This window comes from Triticum aestivum, chromosome 1A, assembly GCF_018294505.1.
Source record: "Triticum aestivum cultivar Chinese Spring chromosome 1A, IWGSC CS RefSeq v2.1, whole genome shotgun sequence".
Lineage (NCBI taxonomy): Eukaryota > Viridiplantae > Streptophyta > Magnoliopsida > Poales > Poaceae > Triticum > Triticum aestivum.
Window position 1 is genome coordinate 466,521,116 of NC_057794.1, and position 6,221 is coordinate 466,527,336.

Genomic DNA, 6,221 nt, shown 5'->3' on the forward strand with positions numbered 1-6,221 from the left:
AAGGGGGAGAGAGTGTAGGGATTTGCGTTGTGTTTGGTGTGTTTGTTTGCTTTGTTTGCTTTGTCATTTGGACCTCGTTTGCTTTAGTTCGATTTGTGCTTCCGAGACCTTTCCTCCATATGGTGTAAGACATATGCACTTTATCTATCGTAGTTAACTTATGTATGGTATATCTTGTCTAGTGATAGATATGCCTTGTCTCTATAATATAGGGGGAGCTTTGATCCTAGTATTCGTGTGTCGTGCAGTTCAAAGCACTCATCTAGGTAGCACACATCTAGGGGGAGCCCGTCTATATTATAGAGAGGAGGGGTTTGCATTTACTTAATATTATTTTCTTTGTGCAAATCCCGTATTGTCATCAATCCACCAAAAGGGGGAGATTGTAAGGTCATATTTTTCCCTAAGTGTTTTGGTGATTGATGACAATGCATTTGCGGACTAATCGTGTGCCATGAGCTTTCTAGACTCTTTTCTACTAGGCACAAGACGATTGGGTGCCCCTCGAAGACTGACGAAGACGACGTCTTTTCTACGTTTCTTTTTGATGGATTTGAGTCGTAGGAAAGCCGTACTATTAAGAGGGGGTCCGCGTTGGAAAGGTTTGGGTGGAATCATCACGTACACGTCTCCTTTTATCCCCTCCTTCTTCCTTGGAGCTTCCTCCGTTTTCCTGCCATAGTTGACTGACTGCTTGTGTGGTTGCGGTAGTACCGCTCCAGGATTAACGGTAGTACCATGGGCATCCACGGTAGTACCGCGCAGTGGCACGGTAGTACCGCTCTCCCGGAGCCTTACTACCGCTGCCCCACCCGGCTAGTGCCGCCCGGTTGTGGTAGTAGGAGCGGATGTAATTTTTTACATCCGCACCTGCCGCGGTAGTACCACTTTCGCCGTGCGGTAGTACCGCGCTAGGCGGTCAGGCAGTAGTACCGCCCCTCGGCAGTACTACTGTGTCGAGTTTTTACTACTTCCGTTCTTTTGCGGAAGTATGCACAGAAGTTCCTCTCCCCCCTATCGGGACTTTTTGCCTCACGGTAGTACCGCCCTGATGGCGCGGTAGTACCGCGCGGGCGGAAGTACCGCCCCAGCTTGCGTCTGTTTCCCTGGCTGGGGGTCGCGGCAGTACCGTAGGGTGGTACGGTAGTACCGCACTACCGTGTGGTAGTACCGCTTGGTTGCAAGCAGTACTACCGCGCGGCCTTGCGGTAGTACCGCTAGCCGCGGGCTGGTAGGTGGGTAACGGTTGGATCTTTTCCACACACTATATAAAGGGTCTCCTTCTTCCCCGTTGACTCACCTCTTCCACCATTAAAGCTCCATTATTGCTCCAAGCTCCATTTTCACCCGATCTCACTCCCTAGCCAACCAAACTTGTTGATTTGCTCGGGAGTGGTTGAGAAGGCCCCGATCTACACTTCCACCGAGAGATATTTGATTTCCCCTACTAATCTCTTGTGGATCTTGTTACTCTTGGGTGTTTGAGCATCCTAGACGGTTGAGGTCACCGCGAAGCCATAGTCCATTGTGGTGAAGCTTCGTGGTGTCGTTGAGAGCCTCCAATTGAGTTGTGGAGATTGCCCCAACCTCGTTTATAAAGGTTCGGTCGCCGCCTCCAAGGGCACCAATAGTGGAATCACGACATCTCGCATTGTGTGAGGGCGTGAGGAGATTACGGTGGCCCTAGTGGCTTCTTGGGGAGCATTGTGCCTCCACACCGCTCCAACGGAGACGTACTTCCTCTCAAAGGGAAGAAACTTCGGCAACACATCCTTGTCTCCACCGTTTCCACTTTTGGTTATCTCGTGCCTTTACTTGTGTAGCTTATTTGTTTCATATATCTTGCTTGCTTGTGTTCCTATTCGTGTTGCATCATATAGGTTGCTCATCTAGTTGCATGTCTAGACAACCTATTTTGATGCAAAGTTTAAATTGCTAAAGAAAAGCTAAAAATTGTTAGTTGCCTATTCACCCCCCCCTCTAGTCAACCATATCGATCCTTTCACCCGGGCATGAGCTTGAAAAACCATTTTCAGCTCTTCGAACATCTCATATGCTCCGTGTCTCTCAAAACGCTTTTGGAGCCCCGGTTCTAAGCTATAAAGCATGCCGCACTGAACGAGGGAGTAGTCATCAGCACGTGTCTGCCAAGCGTTCATAATGTCTTGGTTCTATGGGACAGGTGTGTCACCTAGCGGTGCTTCTAGGACATAATCTTTCTTTGCAGCTATAAGGATGATCCTCAGGTTCAGGACCCAGTCCGTATAATTGCTGCCATCGTCTTTCAGCTTGGTTTTCTCTAGGAACGCGTTGAAGTTGAGGACAACGTTGGCCATTTGATCTACAAGACATATTGTAAAGATTTTAGACTAAGTTCATGATGATTAAGTTCATCTAATCAAATTATAAAATGAACTCCCACTCAGATAGACATCCCTCCAGTCATCTAAGTATAACATGATCCGAGTTAACTAGGCCGTGTCCGATCATCACGTGAGACGAACTAGTCAACATCGGTGAACATCTTCATGTTGATCGTATCTTCTATACGACTCATACTCGACCTTTCGGTCTTCTGTGTTCCGAGGCCATGTCTGTACATGCTAGGCTCGTCAAGTCAACCTAAGTGTTTGCATGTGTAAATCTGTCTTACACCCGTTGTATGTGAACGTTGTAATCTATCACACCTGATCATCACGTGGTGCTTCGAAACAACGAACCGTCGCAACGGTGCACAGTTAGGGGAAACACTTTCTTGAAATTATTATGAGGGATCATCTTATTTACTACCGTCGTTCTAAGTAAACAAGATGCAAAAACATGATAAACATCACATGCAATCAAATAATAATAGTGACATGATATGGCCAATATCACATAGCTCCTTTGATCTCCATCTTGGGGCTCCATGATCATCTTGTCACCGGCATGACACCATGATCTCCATCATCATGATCTCCATCATCGTGTCTCCATGAAGTTGCTTGCCAACTATTACTTCTACTACTATGGCTAACACGTTTAGCAATAAAGTAAAGTAATTTACATGGCGTTTCTCAATGACACGCAGGTCATACAAAAATAAAGACAACTCCTATGGCTCCTGCCGGTTGTCATACTCATCGACATGCAAGTCGTGATTCCTATTACAAGAACATGATCTCATACATCACATATATATCATTCATCATTCATCACAACTTTGGCCATATCACATCACAAAGCACTTGCTGCAAAAACAAGTTAGACGTCCTCTAATTGTTGTTGCATGTTTTACGTGGGTGCAATAGGGTTCTAGCAAGAACGTTTTCTTACCTACGTAAAAACCACAACGTGATTTGTCAACTTCTATTTACCCTTCATAAGGACCCTTTTCATCGAATCCGCTCCAACTAAAGTGGGAGAGACAGACACCCACTAGCCACCTTATGCAACTAGTGCATGTCAGTCGGTGGAATCAGCCTCACGTAAGTGTACGTGTAAGGTCGGTCCGGGCCGCTTCATCCCACAATACCGCTGAAGCAAAATAAGACTAGTAGCGGCAAGAAAGTTGACAACATCTACGCCCACAACAAATTGTGTTCTACTCGTGCAAAGAGAACTGCGCATAAACCTGGCTCATGATGCCACTGTTGGGGAACGTTGCAGAAAACAAAAAAAATTCTACGGTTTCACCAAGATCCATCTATGAGTTCATCTAACAACGAGTGATCGGATTGCATCTACATACCTTTGTAGATCGTGAGCGGAAGCGTTCAAAGAACGGGGATGAGGGAGTCGTACTCGACGTGATCCAAATCACCGGAGATCCTAGCGCCGAACGGACGGCACCTCCGCGTTCAACACACGTACAGTCAGCGTGACGTCTCCTCCTTCTTGATCCAGCAAGGGGGAAGGAGAGGTTGATGAAGATCCAGCAGCACGACGGCGTGGTGGTGGATGCAGCAGTCACCGCAGCAGGGCTTCGCCGTTCTCTACGGAGGAGGAGGAGGTCTTGGAGGGGAGAGGGAGGCGCCAGGGGCATGGGGTGCGGCTGCCCTCCCTCCCCCTATATATATAGGGTCCCCAGGGGGGGCCGGCCCTAGAGATCCAATCTCCCAAGGGGGCGGCGGCCAAGGGGGGTGGAGTGCCCCCAAAGGCAAGTGGGGCGCCCCCCACCCTAGGGTTCCCAACCCTAGGCGCAGGGGGAAGGCCCAAGGGGGGGCGCACCAGCCCACTAGGGGCTGGTTCCCCTCCCACTTCAGCCCATGGGGCCCTCCGGGATAGGTGGCCCCACCCGGTGGACCCCCGGGACCCTTCCGGTCCCGATGGCCGAAATAGCACTTCCTATATATAATTCTTTACCTCCGGACCATTCCGGAACTCCTCGTGATGTCCGGGATCTCATCCGAGACTCCGAACAACATTCGTGTTACTGCATATACATATCTCTACAACCCTAGCGTCACCAAACCTTAAGTGTGTAGACCCTACGGGTTCGGGAGACATGTAGACATAACCGAGATGGCTCTCCGGTCAATAACCAACAGCGGGATCTGGATACCCATGTTGGCTCCCACATGCTCCTCGATGATCTCATCGGATGAACCACGATGTCGAGGATTCACACAACCCCGTATACAATTCCCTTTGTCAATCGGTACGTTACTTGCCCGAGATTCGATCGTCGGTATCCCAATACCTCGTTCAATCTCGTTACCGGCAAGTCACTTTACTCGTACCGTAATGCATGATCCCGTGACCAGACACTTGGTCACTTTGAGCTCATTATGATGATGCATTACCGAGTGGGCCCAGAGATACCTCTCCGTCATACGGAGTGACAAATCCCAGTCTCGATCTGTGTCAACCCAACAGACACTTTCGGAGATACCCGTAGTATACCTTTATAGTCACCCAGTTACGTTGTGACGTTTGGTACACCCAAAGCACCCCTACGGTATCCGGGAGTTACACGATCTCATGATCTAAGGAAAAGATACTTGACATTGGAAAAAGCTCTAGCAAAACGAACTACACGATCTTGTGCTATGCTTAGGATTGGGTCTTGTCCGTCACATCATTCTCCCAATGATGTGATCTCGTTATCAACGACATCCAATGCCCATAGTCAGGAAACCATGACTATCAGTTAATCAACGAGCTAGTCAACTAGAGGCTTACTAGGGACATATTGGTGTCTATGTATTCACACATGTATTACGATTTCCGGATAACACAATTAAAGCATGAATAAAAGACAATTATCATGAACAAGGAAATATAATAATAATCCTTTTATTATTGCCTCTAGGGCATATTTCCAACATTAACATCACATAACTAGCCTATGTTGAAGTCCTTAGCTAGAACCCGACTTCATCAAGGATGTACTCAACATCGGTAAAGCACTCTCATGCTCCAAATAGAGGCCCTGCTTTAGTCTCAGTGAAGCACCCTCACACCCCGGGTGAAGGACCCGCTCGGGCTTGATGAAGCACCCTCACGCTCTATGTGAAGGCCCTACTCAGCCGTGGTGAAACTCTAGGAAAAGATTTCGCTCATCCTCATACTCCAATTAATGCTCTAGTGCACTGAAGGCATCATCATATCGCTAAGTCGCAATATTGCAAGCCTAGCTCACCGAAAAGGGATTCTGCTCCTCCTCACACTCCAGTTAAAGCTCTCGTCGGTCATGGAAGAGGCTTAGGACCGAGCCAATGTGCCCTAGGCTCTCCCATTGGACTGCATAATCAAGTTGCATCTCAACCTTGGTTCCATTCCTAGGACTAGGTAGAAATTGTTGTAGTGTAGACAACATGTGAGCAAATGGTATCTCGTCGTTAGTGCTTGCGGAAATAAAGTCAGTGAGGGTGTGTGTACAACCTTATGGGAAGGCTATCCAACAACGAGACAAGGTTGACACATTGATTTATTTTGAACGGGTTCGGTCACCTCGTGGGAGCGTGGCTTAATCCTGTGTTAGGAGAGGCGGCAAAGGGAGTGTCTCAACTAGTAGATGAGATCCATGGTAGAGTTGTCTTGGAATTCCCCACGATGAGAGAAATGCTCAACTAGTGAATTGAGTCGAAGACAAATCCACCTAAAATCTCACATTGCCTTGACGATATTCGAGCCTCGCGAGGTGCCTTAGATACGTCCCGAACCTTAAAGCTCTTCTCAGGTCACTTGGAGGCCCCTCCCCTCGAGCTCTGTTCAAGTGAGAGGAACGGTTATACGCC